General features: G+C 44.9%; 25 non-coding genes across 25 annotated transcripts; all 25 read right to left on the reverse strand.

The window, feature by feature from the left end:
- Positions 1-248: 248 nt before the first annotated feature.
- On the reverse strand, positions 249-412 carry LOC137270938 (U1 spliceosomal RNA). Its single transcript, XR_010955549.1, has one exon. It is a non-coding gene; the product is annotated as a U1 spliceosomal RNA (small nuclear RNA).
- A 471-nt stretch (positions 413-883) lies between these two features.
- Positions 884-1047, reverse strand: LOC137270939 (U1 spliceosomal RNA). Its single transcript, XR_010955550.1, has one exon. It is a non-coding gene; the product is annotated as a U1 spliceosomal RNA (small nuclear RNA).
- Positions 1048-1518: 471 nt separating this feature from the next.
- Positions 1519-1682, reverse strand: LOC137270940 (U1 spliceosomal RNA). The gene has a single exon (XR_010955551.1). It is a non-coding gene; the product is annotated as a U1 spliceosomal RNA (small nuclear RNA).
- Positions 1683-2153: 471 nt separating this feature from the next.
- On the reverse strand, positions 2154-2317 carry LOC137270941 (U1 spliceosomal RNA). Its single transcript, XR_010955552.1, has one exon. It is a non-coding gene; the product is annotated as a U1 spliceosomal RNA (small nuclear RNA).
- Positions 2318-2788: 471 nt separating this feature from the next.
- On the reverse strand, positions 2789-2952 carry LOC137270942 (U1 spliceosomal RNA). The gene has a single exon (XR_010955553.1). It is a non-coding gene; the product is annotated as a U1 spliceosomal RNA (small nuclear RNA).
- Positions 2953-3423: 471 nt separating this feature from the next.
- Positions 3424-3587, reverse strand: LOC137270943 (U1 spliceosomal RNA). The gene has a single exon (XR_010955554.1). It is a non-coding gene; the product is annotated as a U1 spliceosomal RNA (small nuclear RNA).
- Positions 3588-4058: 471 nt separating this feature from the next.
- Positions 4059-4223, reverse strand: LOC137270907 (U1 spliceosomal RNA). Its single transcript, XR_010955523.1, has one exon. It is a non-coding gene; the product is annotated as a U1 spliceosomal RNA (small nuclear RNA).
- Positions 4224-4694: 471 nt separating this feature from the next.
- Positions 4695-4858, reverse strand: LOC137270944 (U1 spliceosomal RNA). The gene has a single exon (XR_010955555.1). It is a non-coding gene; the product is annotated as a U1 spliceosomal RNA (small nuclear RNA).
- Positions 4859-5329: 471 nt separating this feature from the next.
- LOC137270946 (U1 spliceosomal RNA) lies at positions 5330-5493 on the reverse strand. Its single transcript, XR_010955557.1, has one exon. It is a non-coding gene; the product is annotated as a U1 spliceosomal RNA (small nuclear RNA).
- A 471-nt stretch (positions 5494-5964) lies between these two features.
- On the reverse strand, positions 5965-6128 carry LOC137270948 (U1 spliceosomal RNA). The gene has a single exon (XR_010955558.1). It is a non-coding gene; the product is annotated as a U1 spliceosomal RNA (small nuclear RNA).
- A 471-nt stretch (positions 6129-6599) lies between these two features.
- LOC137270949 (U1 spliceosomal RNA) lies at positions 6600-6763 on the reverse strand. The gene has a single exon (XR_010955559.1). It is a non-coding gene; the product is annotated as a U1 spliceosomal RNA (small nuclear RNA).
- A 471-nt stretch (positions 6764-7234) lies between these two features.
- On the reverse strand, positions 7235-7398 carry LOC137270950 (U1 spliceosomal RNA). The gene has a single exon (XR_010955560.1). It is a non-coding gene; the product is annotated as a U1 spliceosomal RNA (small nuclear RNA).
- A 471-nt stretch (positions 7399-7869) lies between these two features.
- LOC137270951 (U1 spliceosomal RNA) lies at positions 7870-8033 on the reverse strand. Its single transcript, XR_010955561.1, has one exon. It is a non-coding gene; the product is annotated as a U1 spliceosomal RNA (small nuclear RNA).
- A 471-nt stretch (positions 8034-8504) lies between these two features.
- LOC137270952 (U1 spliceosomal RNA) lies at positions 8505-8668 on the reverse strand. Its single transcript, XR_010955562.1, has one exon. It is a non-coding gene; the product is annotated as a U1 spliceosomal RNA (small nuclear RNA).
- A 471-nt stretch (positions 8669-9139) lies between these two features.
- LOC137270953 (U1 spliceosomal RNA) lies at positions 9140-9303 on the reverse strand. The gene has a single exon (XR_010955563.1). It is a non-coding gene; the product is annotated as a U1 spliceosomal RNA (small nuclear RNA).
- A 471-nt stretch (positions 9304-9774) lies between these two features.
- LOC137270954 (U1 spliceosomal RNA) lies at positions 9775-9938 on the reverse strand. Its single transcript, XR_010955564.1, has one exon. It is a non-coding gene; the product is annotated as a U1 spliceosomal RNA (small nuclear RNA).
- A 471-nt stretch (positions 9939-10409) lies between these two features.
- LOC137270955 (U1 spliceosomal RNA) lies at positions 10410-10573 on the reverse strand. The gene has a single exon (XR_010955565.1). It is a non-coding gene; the product is annotated as a U1 spliceosomal RNA (small nuclear RNA).
- Positions 10574-11044: 471 nt separating this feature from the next.
- LOC137270956 (U1 spliceosomal RNA) lies at positions 11045-11208 on the reverse strand. The gene has a single exon (XR_010955566.1). It is a non-coding gene; the product is annotated as a U1 spliceosomal RNA (small nuclear RNA).
- Positions 11209-11679: 471 nt separating this feature from the next.
- On the reverse strand, positions 11680-11843 carry LOC137270959 (U1 spliceosomal RNA). Its single transcript, XR_010955568.1, has one exon. It is a non-coding gene; the product is annotated as a U1 spliceosomal RNA (small nuclear RNA).
- Positions 11844-12314: 471 nt separating this feature from the next.
- On the reverse strand, positions 12315-12478 carry LOC137270960 (U1 spliceosomal RNA). The gene has a single exon (XR_010955569.1). It is a non-coding gene; the product is annotated as a U1 spliceosomal RNA (small nuclear RNA).
- A 471-nt stretch (positions 12479-12949) lies between these two features.
- On the reverse strand, positions 12950-13113 carry LOC137270961 (U1 spliceosomal RNA). Its single transcript, XR_010955570.1, has one exon. It is a non-coding gene; the product is annotated as a U1 spliceosomal RNA (small nuclear RNA).
- A 471-nt stretch (positions 13114-13584) lies between these two features.
- On the reverse strand, positions 13585-13748 carry LOC137270962 (U1 spliceosomal RNA). Its single transcript, XR_010955571.1, has one exon. It is a non-coding gene; the product is annotated as a U1 spliceosomal RNA (small nuclear RNA).
- Positions 13749-14219: 471 nt separating this feature from the next.
- Positions 14220-14383, reverse strand: LOC137270963 (U1 spliceosomal RNA). Its single transcript, XR_010955572.1, has one exon. It is a non-coding gene; the product is annotated as a U1 spliceosomal RNA (small nuclear RNA).
- Positions 14384-14854: 471 nt separating this feature from the next.
- LOC137270904 (U1 spliceosomal RNA) lies at positions 14855-15018 on the reverse strand. The gene has a single exon (XR_010955520.1). It is a non-coding gene; the product is annotated as a U1 spliceosomal RNA (small nuclear RNA).
- A 471-nt stretch (positions 15019-15489) lies between these two features.
- LOC137270905 (U1 spliceosomal RNA) lies at positions 15490-15653 on the reverse strand. Its single transcript, XR_010955521.1, has one exon. It is a non-coding gene; the product is annotated as a U1 spliceosomal RNA (small nuclear RNA).
- Positions 15654-15894: the final 241 nt, after the last annotated feature.

The following is a 15894-nucleotide window of genomic DNA, read 5'->3' on the forward strand; positions in this document are numbered from 1 at the left end:
GATCCGGGACGCAGGGGAGACAACTTGACAGTCCAAACACAACAACTGGCTGACAAAGCGATCCCATCTGAAATACATCAAACTCAGACTTGCTTTAAACATATACTTTTGCCACAGCAAACAGATTAACACATGCGCATTAAAAACACATAGTTTGCACATACACACACGGGAAAACAATCATCTTCAAGTGATTTGGAAGTGGGGGAAGTGTCAACTGAAAATATCTATTTTTGGGGTTGATTTTCAAGGGGAGAGCGCGAACGCAGTCCCCCACACTTATAAATTGCGCACCCGAGTCGTCCACATTTGGGACGATCGCAGGGGTCAACCAAACCGAGGTGCAATGGAAAGGTCTCGCCCCGGGCCCACAGCCTTGCGGATCACTGTAAAGCCTGTGCCAGGTAAGTATGCTTGGGACAGGTTCCAGTTTTCACTTACATCACCCTGGCGTTGCCCTATTCAGGTGTCACATCATCAACGCTTCACATATATTTCATGGCAGGTTAATTGTTCGTACAGTTTATTGTACAGAACAGTCCATTAGTACCTTCACTTTGTGAAAAAATTACTGATAGATAAAAACACACACAGACGGATTTATTTCCATTTAGACTGCATGCACGTGCATCTCTGATCCGGGACGCAGGGGAGACAACTTGACAGTCCAAACACAACAACTGGCTGACAAAGCGATCCCATCTGAAATACATCAAACTCAGACTTGCTTTAAACATATACTTTTGCCACAGCAAACAGATTAACACATGCGCATTAAAAACACATAGTTTGCACATACACACACGGGAAAACAATCATCTTCAAGTGATTTGGAAGTGGGGGAAGTGTCAACTGAAAATATCTATTTTTGGGGTTGATTTTCAAGGGGAGAGCGCGAACGCAGTCCCCCACACTTATAAATTGCGCACCCGAGTCGTCCACATTTGGGACGATCGCAGGGGTCAACCAAACCGAGGTGCAATGGAAAGGTCTCGCCCCGGGCCCACAGCCTTGCGGATCACTGTAAAGCCTGTGCCAGGTAAGTATGCTTGGGACAGGTTCCAGTTTTCACTTACATCACCCTGGCGTTGCCCTATTCAGGTGTCACATCATCAACGCTTCACATATATTTCATGGCAGGTTAATTGTTCGTACAGTTTATTGTACAGAACAGTCCATTAGTACCTTCACTTTGTGAAAAAATTACTGATAGATAAAAACACACACAGACGGATTTATTTCCATTTAGACTGCATGCACGTGCATCTCTGATCCGGGACGCAGGGGAGACAACTTGACAGTCCAAACACAACAACTGGCTGACAAAGCGATCCCATCTGAAATACATCAAACTCAGACTTGCTTTAAACATATACTTTTGCCACAGCAAACAGATTAACACATGCGCATTAAAAACACATAGTTTGCACATACACACACGGGAAAACAATCATCTTCAAGTGATTTGGAAGTGGGGGAAGTGTCAACTGAAAATATCTATTTTTGGGGTTGATTTTCAAGGGGAGAGCGCGAACGCAGTCCCCCACACTTATAAATTGCGCACCCGAGTCGTCCACATTTGGGACGATCGCAGGGGTCAACCAAACCGAGGTGCAATGGAAAGGTCTCGCCCCGGGCCCACAGCCTTGCGGATCACTGTAAAGCCTGTGCCAGGTAAGTATGCTTGGGACAGGTTCCAGTTTTCACTTACATCACCCTGGCGTTGCCCTATTCAGGTGTCACATCATCAACGCTTCACATATATTTCATGGCAGGTTAATTGTTCGTACAGTTTATTGTACAGAACAGTCCATTAGTACCTTCACTTTGTGAAAAAATTACTGATAGATAAAAACACACACAGACGGATTTATTTCCATTTAGACTGCATGCACGTGCATCTCTGATCCGGGACGCAGGGGAGACAACTTGACAGTCCAAACACAACAACTGGCTGACAAAGCGATCCCATCTGAAATACATCAAACTCAGACTTGCTTTAAACATATACTTTTGCCACAGCAAACAGATTAACACATGCGCATTAAAAACACATAGTTTGCACATACACACACGGGAAAACAATCATCTTCAAGTGATTTGGAAGTGGGGGAAGTGTCAACTGAAAATATCTATTTTTGGGGTTGATTTTCAAGGGGAGAGCGCGAACGCAGTCCCCCACACTTATAAATTGCGCACCCGAGTCGTCCACATTTGGGACGATCGCAGGGGTCAACCAAACCGAGGTGCAATGGAAAGGTCTCGCCCCGGGCCCACAGCCTTGCGGATCACTGTAAAGCCTGTGCCAGGTAAGTATGCTTGGGACAGGTTCCAGTTTTCACTTACATCACCCTGGCGTTGCCCTATTCAGGTGTCACATCATCAACGCTTCACATATATTTCATGGCAGGTTAATTGTTCGTACAGTTTATTGTACAGAACAGTCCATTAGTACCTTCACTTTGTGAAAAAATTACTGATAGATAAAAACACACACAGACGGATTTATTTCCATTTAGACTGCATGCACGTGCATCTCTGATCCGGGACGCAGGGGAGACAACTTGACAGTCCAAACACAACAACTGGCTGACAAAGCGATCCCATCTGAAATACATCAAACTCAGACTTGCTTTAAACATATACTTTTGCCACAGCAAACAGATTAACACATGCGCATTAAAAACACATAGTTTGCACATACACACACGGGAAAACAATCATCTTCAAGTGATTTGGAAGTGGGGGAAGTGTCAACTGAAAATATCTATTTTTGGGGTTGATTTTCAAGGGGAGAGCGCGAACGCAGTCCCCCACACTTATAAATTGCGCACCCGAGTCGTCCACATTTGGGACGATCGCAGGGGTCAACCAAACCGAGGTGCAATGGAAAGGTCTCGCCCCGGGCCCACAGCCTTGCGGATCACTGTAAAGCCTGTGCCAGGTAAGTATGCTTGGGACAGGTTCCAGTTTTCACTTACATCACCCTGGCGTTGCCCTATTCAGGTGTCACATCATCAACGCTTCACATATATTTCATGGCAGGTTAATTGTTCGTACAGTTTATTGTACAGAACAGTCCATTAGTACCTTCACTTTGTGAAAAAATTACTGATAGATAAAAACACACACAGACGGATTTATTTCCATTTAGACTGCATGCACGTGCATCTCTGATCCGGGACGCAGGGGAGACAACTTGACAGTCCAAACACAACAACTGGCTGACAAAGCGATCCCATCTGAAATACATCAAACTCAGACTTGCTTTAAACATATACTTTTGCCACAGCAAACAGATTAACACATGCGCATTAAAAACACATAGTTTGCACATACACACACGGGAAAACAATCATCTTCAAGTGATTTGGAAGTGGGGGAAGTGTCAACTGAAAATATCTATTTTTGGGGTTGATTTTCAAGGGGAGAGCGCGAACGCAGTCCCCCACACTTATAAATTGCGCACCCGAGTCGTCCACATTTGGGACGATCGCAGGGGTCAACCAAACCGAGGTGCAATGGAAAGGTCTCGCCCCGGGCCCACAGCCTTGCGGATCACTGTAAAGCCTGTGCCAGGTAAGTATGCTTGGGACAGGTTCCAGTTTTCACTTACATCACCCTGGCGTTGCCCTATTCAGGTGTCACATCATCAACGCTTCACATATATTTCATGGCAGGTTAATTGTTCGTACAGTTTATTGTACAGAACAGTCCATTAGTACCTTCACTTTGTGAAAAAATTACTGATAGATAAAAACACACACAGACGGATTTATTTCCATTTAGACTGCATGCACGTGCATCTCTGATCCGGGACGCAGGGGAGACAACTTGACAGTCCAAACACAACAACTGGCTGACAAAGCGATCCCATCTGAAATACATCAAACTCAGACTTGCTTTAAACATATACTTTTGCCACAGCAAACAGATTAACACATGCGCATTAAAAACACATAGTTTGCACATACACACACGGGAAAACAATCATCTTCAAGTGATTTGGAAGTGGGGGAAGTGTCAACTGAAAATATCTATTTTTGGGGTTGATTTTCAAGGGGAGAGCGCGAACGCAGTCCCACCACACTTATAAATTGCGCACCCGAGTCGTCCACATTTGGGACGATCGCAGGGGTCAACCAAACCGAGGTGCAATGGAAAGGTCTCGCCCCGGGCCCACAGCCTTGCGGATCACTGTAAAGCCTGTGCCAGGTAAGTATGCTTGGGACAGGTTCCAGTTTTCACTTACATCACCCTGGCGTTGCCCTATTCAGGTGTCACATCATCAACGCTTCACATATATTTCATGGCAGGTTAATTGTTCGTACAGTTTATTGTACAGAACAGTCCATTAGTACCTTCACTTTGTGAAAAAATTACTGATAGATAAAAACACACACAGACGGATTTATTTCCATTTAGACTGCATGCACGTGCATCTCTGATCCGGGACGCAGGGGAGACAACTTGACAGTCCAAACACAACAACTGGCTGACAAAGCGATCCCATCTGAAATACATCAAACTCAGACTTGCTTTAAACATATACTTTTGCCACAGCAAACAGATTAACACATGCGCATTAAAAACACATAGTTTGCACATACACACACGGGAAAACAATCATCTTCAAGTGATTTGGAAGTGGGGGAAGTGTCAACTGAAAATATCTATTTTTGGGGTTGATTTTCAAGGGGAGAGCGCGAACGCAGTCCCCCACACTTATAAATTGCGCACCCGAGTCGTCCACATTTGGGACGATCGCAGGGGTCAACCAAACCGAGGTGCAATGGAAAGGTCTCGCCCCGGGCCCACAGCCTTGCGGATCACTGTAAAGCCTGTGCCAGGTAAGTATGCTTGGGACAGGTTCCAGTTTTCACTTACATCACCCTGGCGTTGCCCTATTCAGGTGTCACATCATCAACGCTTCACATATATTTCATGGCAGGTTAATTGTTCGTACAGTTTATTGTACAGAACAGTCCATTAGTACCTTCACTTTGTGAAAAAATTACTGATAGATAAAAACACACACAGACGGATTTATTTCCATTTAGACTGCATGCACGTGCATCTCTGATCCGGGACGCAGGGGAGACAACTTGACAGTCCAAACACAACAACTGGCTGACAAAGCGATCCCATCTGAAATACATCAAACTCAGACTTGCTTTAAACATATACTTTTGCCACAGCAAACAGATTAACACATGCGCATTAAAAACACATAGTTTGCACATACACACACGGGAAAACAATCATCTTCAAGTGATTTGGAAGTGGGGGAAGTGTCAACTGAAAATATCTATTTTTGGGGTTGATTTTCAAGGGGAGAGCGCGAACGCAGTCCCCCACACTTATAAATTGCGCACCCGAGTCGTCCACATTTGGGACGATCGCAGGGGTCAACCAAACCGAGGTGCAATGGAAAGGTCTCGCCCCGGGCCCACAGCCTTGCGGATCACTGTAAAGCCTGTGCCAGGTAAGTATGCTTGGGACAGGTTCCAGTTTTCACTTACATCACCCTGGCGTTGCCCTATTCAGGTGTCACATCATCAACGCTTCACATATATTTCATGGCAGGTTAATTGTTCGTACAGTTTATTGTACAGAACAGTCCATTAGTACCTTCACTTTGTGAAAAAATTACTGATAGATAAAAACACACACAGACGGATTTATTTCCATTTAGACTGCATGCACGTGCATCTCTGATCCGGGACGCAGGGGAGACAACTTGACAGTCCAAACACAACAACTGGCTGACAAAGCGATCCCATCTGAAATACATCAAACTCAGACTTGCTTTAAACATATACTTTTGCCACAGCAAACAGATTAACACATGCGCATTAAAAACACATAGTTTGCACATACACACACGGGAAAACAATCATCTTCAAGTGATTTGGAAGTGGGGGAAGTGTCAACTGAAAATATCTATTTTTGGGGTTGATTTTCAAGGGGAGAGCGCGAACGCAGTCCCCCACACTTATAAATTGCGCACCCGAGTCGTCCACATTTGGGACGATCGCAGGGGTCAACCAAACCGAGGTGCAATGGAAAGGTCTCGCCCCGGGCCCACAGCCTTGCGGATCACTGTAAAGCCTGTGCCAGGTAAGTATGCTTGGGACAGGTTCCAGTTTTCACTTACATCACCCTGGCGTTGCCCTATTCAGGTGTCACATCATCAACGCTTCACATATATTTCATGGCAGGTTAATTGTTCGTACAGTTTATTGTACAGAACAGTCCATTAGTACCTTCACTTTGTGAAAAAATTACTGATAGATAAAAACACACACAGACGGATTTATTTCCATTTAGACTGCATGCACGTGCATCTCTGATCCGGGACGCAGGGGAGACAACTTGACAGTCCAAACACAACAACTGGCTGACAAAGCGATCCCATCTGAAATACATCAAACTCAGACTTGCTTTAAACATATACTTTTGCCACAGCAAACAGATTAACACATGCGCATTAAAAACACATAGTTTGCACATACACACACGGGAAAACAATCATCTTCAAGTGATTTGGAAGTGGGGGAAGTGTCAACTGAAAATATCTATTTTTGGGGTTGATTTTCAAGGGGAGAGCGCGAACGCAGTCCCCCACACTTATAAATTGCGCACCCGAGTCGTCCACATTTGGGACGATCGCAGGGGTCAACCAAACCGAGGTGCAATGGAAAGGTCTCGCCCCGGGCCCACAGCCTTGCGGATCACTGTAAAGCCTGTGCCAGGTAAGTATGCTTGGGACAGGTTCCAGTTTTCACTTACATCACCCTGGCGTTGCCCTATTCAGGTGTCACATCATCAACGCTTCACATATATTTCATGGCAGGTTAATTGTTCGTACAGTTTATTGTACAGAACAGTCCATTAGTACCTTCACTTTGTGAAAAAATTACTGATAGATAAAAACACACACAGACGGATTTATTTCCATTTAGACTGCATGCACGTGCATCTCTGATCCGGGACGCAGGGGAGACAACTTGACAGTCCAAACACAACAACTGGCTGACAAAGCGATCCCATCTGAAATACATCAAACTCAGACTTGCTTTAAACATATACTTTTGCCACAGCAAACAGATTAACACATGCGCATTAAAAACACATAGTTTGCACATACACACACGGGAAAACAATCATCTTCAAGTGATTTGGAAGTGGGGGAAGTGTCAACTGAAAATATCTATTTTTGGGGTTGATTTTCAAGGGGAGAGCGCGAACGCAGTCCCCCACACTTATAAATTGCGCACCCGAGTCGTCCACATTTGGGACGATCGCAGGGGTCAACCAAACCGAGGTGCAATGGAAAGGTCTCGCCCCGGGCCCACAGCCTTGCGGATCACTGTAAAGCCTGTGCCAGGTAAGTATGCTTGGGACAGGTTCCAGTTTTCACTTACATCACCCTGGCGTTGCCCTATTCAGGTGTCACATCATCAACGCTTCACATATATTTCATGGCAGGTTAATTGTTCGTACAGTTTATTGTACAGAACAGTCCATTAGTACCTTCACTTTGTGAAAAAATTACTGATAGATAAAAACACACACAGACGGATTTATTTCCATTTAGACTGCATGCACGTGCATCTCTGATCCGGGACGCAGGGGAGACAACTTGACAGTCCAAACACAACAACTGGCTGACAAAGCGATCCCATCTGAAATACATCAAACTCAGACTTGCTTTAAACATATACTTTTGCCACAGCAAACAGATTAACACATGCGCATTAAAAACACATAGTTTGCACATACACACACGGGAAAACAATCATCTTCAAGTGATTTGGAAGTGGGGGAAGTGTCAACTGAAAATATCTATTTTTGGGGTTGATTTTCAAGGGGAGAGCGCGAACGCAGTCCCCCACACTTATAAATTGCGCACCCGAGTCGTCCACATTTGGGACGATCGCAGGGGTCAACCAAACCGAGGTGCAATGGAAAGGTCTCGCCCCGGGCCCACAGCCTTGCGGATCACTGTAAAGCCTGTGCCAGGTAAGTATGCTTGGGACAGGTTCCAGTTTTCACTTACATCACCCTGGCGTTGCCCTATTCAGGTGTCACATCATCAACGCTTCACATATATTTCATGGCAGGTTAATTGTTCGTACAGTTTATTGTACAGAACAGTCCATTAGTACCTTCACTTTGTGAAAAAATTACTGATAGATAAAAACACACACAGACGGATTTATTTCCATTTAGACTGCATGCACGTGCATCTCTGATCCGGGACGCAGGGGAGACAACTTGACAGTCCAAACACAACAACTGGCTGACAAAGCGATCCCATCTGAAATACATCAAACTCAGACTTGCTTTAAACATATACTTTTGCCACAGCAAACAGATTAACACATGCGCATTAAAAACACATAGTTTGCACATACACACACGGGAAAACAATCATCTTCAAGTGATTTGGAAGTGGGGGAAGTGTCAACTGAAAATATCTATTTTTGGGGTTGATTTTCAAGGGGAGAGCGCGAACGCAGTCCCCCACACTTATAAATTGCGCACCCGAGTCGTCCACATTTGGGACGATCGCAGGGGTCAACCAAACCGAGGTGCAATGGAAAGGTCTCGCCCCGGGCCCACAGCCTTGCGGATCACTGTAAAGCCTGTGCCAGGTAAGTATGCTTGGGACAGGTTCCAGTTTTCACTTACATCACCCTGGCGTTGCCCTATTCAGGTGTCACATCATCAACGCTTCACATATATTTCATGGCAGGTTAATTGTTCGTACAGTTTATTGTACAGAACAGTCCATTAGTACCTTCACTTTGTGAAAAAATTACTGATAGATAAAAACACACACAGACGGATTTATTTCCATTTAGACTGCATGCACGTGCATCTCTGATCCGGGACGCAGGGGAGACAACTTGACAGTCCAAACACAACAACTGGCTGACAAAGCGATCCCATCTGAAATACATCAAACTCAGACTTGCTTTAAACATATACTTTTGCCACAGCAAACAGATTAACACATGCGCATTAAAAACACATAGTTTGCACATACACACACGGGAAAACAATCATCTTCAAGTGATTTGGAAGTGGGGGAAGTGTCAACTGAAAATATCTATTTTTGGGGTTGATTTTCAAGGGGAGAGCGCGAACGCAGTCCCCCACACTTATAAATTGCGCACCCGAGTCGTCCACATTTGGGACGATCGCAGGGGTCAACCAAACCGAGGTGCAATGGAAAGGTCTCGCCCCGGGCCCACAGCCTTGCGGATCACTGTAAAGCCTGTGCCAGGTAAGTATGCTTGGGACAGGTTCCAGTTTTCACTTACATCACCCTGGCGTTGCCCTATTCAGGTGTCACATCATCAACGCTTCACATATATTTCATGGCAGGTTAATTGTTCGTACAGTTTATTGTACAGAACAGTCCATTAGTACCTTCACTTTGTGAAAAAATTACTGATAGATAAAAACACACACAGACGGATTTATTTCCATTTAGACTGCATGCACGTGCATCTCTGATCCGGGACGCAGGGGAGACAACTTGACAGTCCAAACACAACAACTGGCTGACAAAGCGATCCCATCTGAAATACATCAAACTCAGACTTGCTTTAAACATATACTTTTGCCACAGCAAACAGATTAACACATGCGCATTAAAAACACATAGTTTGCACATACACACACGGGAAAACAATCATCTTCAAGTGATTTGGAAGTGGGGGAAGTGTCAACTGAAAATATCTATTTTTGGGGTTGATTTTCAAGGGGAGAGCGCGAACGCAGTCCCCCACACTTATAAATTGCGCACCCGAGTCGTCCACATTTGGGACGATCGCAGGGGTCAACCAAACCGAGGTGCAATGGAAAGGTCTCGCCCCGGGCCCACAGCCTTGCGGATCACTGTAAAGCCTGTGCCAGGTAAGTATGCTTGGGACAGGTTCCAGTTTTCACTTACATCACCCTGGCGTTGCCCTATTCAGGTGTCACATCATCAACGCTTCACATATATTTCATGGCAGGTTAATTGTTCGTACAGTTTATTGTACAGAACAGTCCATTAGTACCTTCACTTTGTGAAAAAATTACTGATAGATAAAAACACACACAGACGGATTTATTTCCATTTAGACTGCATGCACGTGCATCTCTGATCCGGGACGCAGGGGAGACAACTTGACAGTCCAAACACAACAACTGGCTGACAAAGCGATCCCATCTGAAATACATCAAACTCAGACTTGCTTTAAACATATACTTTTGCCACAGCAAACAGATTAACACATGCGCATTAAAAACACATAGTTTGCACATACACACACGGGAAAACAATCATCTTCAAGTGATTTGGAAGTGGGGGAAGTGTCAACTGAAAATATCTATTTTTGGGGTTGATTTTCAAGGGGAGAGCGCGAACGCAGTCCCCCACACTTATAAATTGCGCACCCGAGTCGTCCACATTTGGGACGATCGCAGGGGTCAACCAAACCGAGGTGCAATGGAAAGGTCTCGCCCCGGGCCCACAGCCTTGCGGATCACTGTAAAGCCTGTGCCAGGTAAGTATGCTTGGGACAGGTTCCAGTTTTCACTTACATCACCCTGGCGTTGCCCTATTCAGGTGTCACATCATCAACGCTTCACATATATTTCATGGCAGGTTAATTGTTCGTACAGTTTATTGTACAGAACAGTCCATTAGTACCTTCACTTTGTGAAAAAATTACTGATAGATAAAAACACACACAGACGGATTTATTTCCATTTAGACTGCATGCACGTGCATCTCTGATCCGGGACGCAGGGGAGACAACTTGACAGTCCAAACACAACAACTGGCTGACAAAGCGATCCCATCTGAAATACATCAAACTCAGACTTGCTTTAAACATATACTTTTGCCACAGCAAACAGATTAACACATGCGCATTAAAAACACATAGTTTGCACATACACACACGGGAAAACAATCATCTTCAAGTGATTTGGAAGTGGGGGAAGTGTCAACTGAAAATATCTATTTTTGGGGTTGATTTTCAAGGGGAGAGCGCGAACGCAGTCCCCCACACTTATAAATTGCGCACCCGAGTCGTCCACATTTGGGACGATCGCAGGGGTCAACCAAACCGAGGTGCAATGGAAAGGTCTCGCCCCGGGCCCACAGCCTTGCGGATCACTGTAAAGCCTGTGCCAGGTAAGTATGCTTGGGACAGGTTCCAGTTTTCACTTACATCACCCTGGCGTTGCCCTATTCAGGTGTCACATCATCAACGCTTCACATATATTTCATGGCAGGTTAATTGTTCGTACAGTTTATTGTACAGAACAGTCCATTAGTACCTTCACTTTGTGAAAAAATTACTGATAGATAAAAACACACACAGACGGATTTATTTCCATTTAGACTGCATGCACGTGCATCTCTGATCCGGGACGCAGGGGAGACAACTTGACAGTCCAAACACAACAACTGGCTGACAAAGCGATCCCATCTGAAATACATCAAACTCAGACTTGCTTTAAACATATACTTTTGCCACAGCAAACAGATTAACACATGCGCATTAAAAACACATAGTTTGCACATACACACACGGGAAAACAATCATCTTCAAGTGATTTGGAAGTGGGGGAAGTGTCAACTGAAAATATCTATTTTTGGGGTTGATTTTCAAGGGGAGAGCGCGAACGCAGTCCCCCACACTTATAAATTGCGCACCCGAGTCGTCCACATTTGGGACGATCGCAGGGGTCAACCAAACCGAGGTGCAATGGAAAGGTCTCGCCCCGGGCCCACAGCCTTGCGGATCACTGTAAAGCCTGTGCCAGGTAAGTATGCTTGGGACAGGTTCCAGTTTTCACTTACATCACCCTGGCGTTGCCCTATTCAGGTGTCACATCATCAACGCTTCACATATATTTCATGGCAGGTTAATTGTTCGTACAGTTTATTGTACAGAACAGTCCATTAGTACCTTCACTTTGTGAAAAAATTACTGATAGATAAAAACACACACAGACGGATTTATTTCCATTTAGACTGCATGCACGTGCATCTCTGATCCGGGACGCAGGGGAGACAACTTGACAGTCCAAACACAACAACTGGCTGACAAAGCGATCCCATCTGAAATACATCAAACTCAGACTTGCTTTAAACATATACTTTTGCCACAGCAAACAGATTAACACATGCGCATTAAAAACACATAGTTTGCACATACACACACGGGAAAACAATCATCTTCAAGTGATTTGGAAGTGGGGGAAGTGTCAACTGAAAATATCTATTTTTGGGGTTGATTTTCAAGGGGAGAGCGCGAACGCAGTCCCCCACACTTATAAATTGCGCACCCGAGTCGTCCACATTTGGGACGATCGCAGGGGTCAACCAAACCGAGGTGCAATGGAAAGGTCTCGCCCCGGGCCCACAGCCTTGCGGATCACTGTAAAGCCTGTGCCAGGTAAGTATGCTTGGGACAGGTTCCAGTTTTCACTTACATCACCCTGGCGTTGCCCTATTCAGGTGTCACATCATCAACGCTTCACATATATTTCATGGCAGGTTAATTGTTCGTACAGTTTATTGTACAGAACAGTCCATTAGTACCTTCACTTTGTGAAAAAATTACTGATAGATAAAAACACACACAGACGGATTTATTTCCATTTAGACTGCATGCACGTGCATCTCTGATCCGGGACGCAGGGGAGACAACTTGACAGTCCAAACACAACAACTGGCTGACAAAGCGATCCCATCTGAAATACATCAAACTCAGACTTGCTTTAAACATATACTTTTGCCACAGCAAACAGATTAACACATGCGCATTAAAAACACATAGTTTGCACATACACACACGGGAAAACAATCATCTTCAAGTGATTTGGAAGTGGGGGAAGTGTCAACTGAAAATATCTATTTTTGGGGTTGATTTTCAAGGGGAGAGCGCGAACGCAGTCCCCCACACTTATAAATTGCGCACCCGAGTCGTCCACATTTGGGACGATCGCAGGGGTCAACCAAACCGAGGTGCAATGGAAAGGTCTCGCCCCGGGCCCACAGCCTTGCGGATCACTGTAAAGCCTGTGCCAGGTAAGTATGCTTGGGACAGGTTCCAGTTTTCACTTACATCACCCTGGCGTTGCCCTATTCAGGTGTCACATCATCAACGCTTCACATATATTTCATGGCAGGTTAATTGTTCGTACAGTTTATTGTACAGAACAGTCCATTAGTACCTTCACTTTGTGAAAAAATTACTGATAGATAAAAACACACACAGACGGATTTATTTCCATTTAGACTGCATGCACGTGCATCTCTGATCCGGGACGCAGGGGAGACAACTTGACAGTCCAAACACAACAACTGGCTGACAAAGCGATCCCATCTGAAATACATCAAACTCAGACTTGCTTTAAACATATACTTTTGCCACAGCAAACAGATTAACACATGCGCATTAAAAACACATAGTTTGCACATACACACACGGGAAAACAATCATCTTCAAGTGATTTGGAAGTGGGGGAAGTGTCAACTGAAAATATCTATTTTTGGGGTTGATTTTCAAGGGGAGAGCGCGAACGCAGTCCCCCACACTTATAAATTGCGCACCCGAGTCGTCCACATTTGGGACGATCGCAGGGGTCAACCAAACCGAGGTGCAATGGAAAGGTCTCGCCCCGGGCCCACAGCCTTGCGGATCACTGTAAAGCCTGTGCCAGGTAAGTATGCTTGGGACAGGTTCCAGTTTTCACTTACATCACCCTGGCGTTGCCCTATTCAGGTGTCACATCATCAACGCTTCACATATATTTCATGGCAGGTTAATTGTTCGTACAGTTTATTGTACAGAACAGTCCATTAGTACCTTCACTTTGTGAAAAAATTACTGATAGATAAAAACACACACAGACGGATTTATTTCCATTTAGACTGCATGCACGTGCATCTCTGATCCGGGACGCAGGGGAGACAACTTGACAGTCCAAACACAACAACTGGCTGACAAAGCGATCCCATCTGAAATACATCAAACTCAGACTTGCTTTAAACATATACTTTTGCCACAGCAAACAGATTAACACATGCGCATTAAAAACACATAGTTTGCACATACACACACGGGAAAACAATCATCTTCAAGTGATTTGGAAGTGGGGGAAGTGTCAACTGAAAATATCTATTTTTGGGGTTGATTTTCAAGGGGAGAGCGCGAACGCAGTCCCCCACACTTATAAATTGCGCACCCGAGTCGTCCACATTTGGGACGATCGCAGGGGTCAACCAAACCGAGGTGCAATGGAAAGGTCTCGCCCCGGGCCCACAGCCTTGCGGATCACTGTAAAGCCTGTGCCAGGTAAGTATGCTTGGGACAGGTTCCAGTTTTCACTTACATCACCCTGGCGTTGCCCTATTCAGGTGTCACATCATCAACGCTTCACATATATTTCATGGCAGGTTAATTGTTCGTACAGTTTATTGTACAGAACAGTCCATTAGTACCTTCACTTTGTGAAAAAATTACTGATAGATAAAAACACACACAGACGGATTTATTTCCATTTAGACTGCATGCACGTGCATCTCTGATCCGGGACGCAGGGGAGACAACTTGACAGTCCAAACACAACAACTGGCTGACAAAGCGATCCCATCTGAAATACATCAAACTCAGACTTGCTTTAAACATATACTTTTGCCACAGCAAACAGATTAACACATGCGCATTAAAAACACATAGTTTGCACATACACACACGGGAAAACAATCATCTTCAAGTGATTTGGAAGTGGGGGAAGTGTCAACTGAAAATATCTATTTTTGGGGTTGATTTTCAAGGGGAGAGCGCGAACGCAGTCCCCCACACTTATAAATTGCGCACCCGAGTCGTCCACATTTGGGACGATCGCAGGGGTCAACCAAACCGAGGTGCAATGGAAAGGTCTCGCCCCGGGCCCACAGCCTTGCGGATCACTGTAAAGCCTGTGCCAGGTAAGTATGCTTGGGACAGGTTCCAGTTTTCACTTACATCACCCTGGCGTTGCCCTATTCAGGTGTCACATCATCAACGCTTCACATATATTTCATGGCAGGTTAATTGTTCGTACAGTTTATTGTACAGAACAGTCCATTAGTACCTTCACTTTGTGAAAAAATTACTGATAGATAAAAACACACACAGACGGATTTATTTCCATTTAGACTGCATGCACGTGCATCTCTGATCCGGGACGCAGGGGAGACAACTTGACAGTCCAAACACAACAACTGGCTGACAAAGCGATCCCATCTGAAATACATCAAACTCAGACTTGCTTTAAACATATACTTTTGCCACAGCAAACAGATTAACACATGCGCATTAAAAACACATAGTTTGCACATACACACACGGGAAAACAATCATCTTCAAGTGATTTGGAAGTGGGGGAAGTGTCAACTGAAAATATCTATTTTTGGGGTTGATTTTCAAGGGGAGAGCGCGAACGCAGTCCCCCACACTTATAAATTGCGCACCCGAGTCGTCCACATTTGGGACGATCGCAGGGGTCAACCAAACCGAGGTGCAATGGAAAGGTCTCGCCCCGGGCCCACAGCCTTGCGGATCACTGTAAAGCCTGTGCCAGGTAAGTATGCTTGGGACAGGTTCCAGTTTTCACTTACATCACCCTGGCGTTGCCCTATTCAGGTGTCACATCATCAACGCTTCACATATATTTCATGGCAGGTTAATTGTTCGTACAGTTTATTGTACAGAACAGTCCATTAGTACCTTCACTTTGTGAAAAAATTACTGATAGATAAAAACACACACAGACGGATTTATTTCCATTTAGACTGCATGCACGTGCATCTCTGATCCGGGACGCAGGGGA

The sequence above is a fragment of the Haliotis asinina genome, unplaced genomic scaffold (assembly GCF_037392515.1).
Source record: "Haliotis asinina isolate JCU_RB_2024 unplaced genomic scaffold, JCU_Hal_asi_v2 scaffold_98, whole genome shotgun sequence".
Classification (NCBI taxonomy): Eukaryota; Metazoa; Mollusca; class Gastropoda; order Lepetellida; family Haliotidae; genus Haliotis; species Haliotis asinina.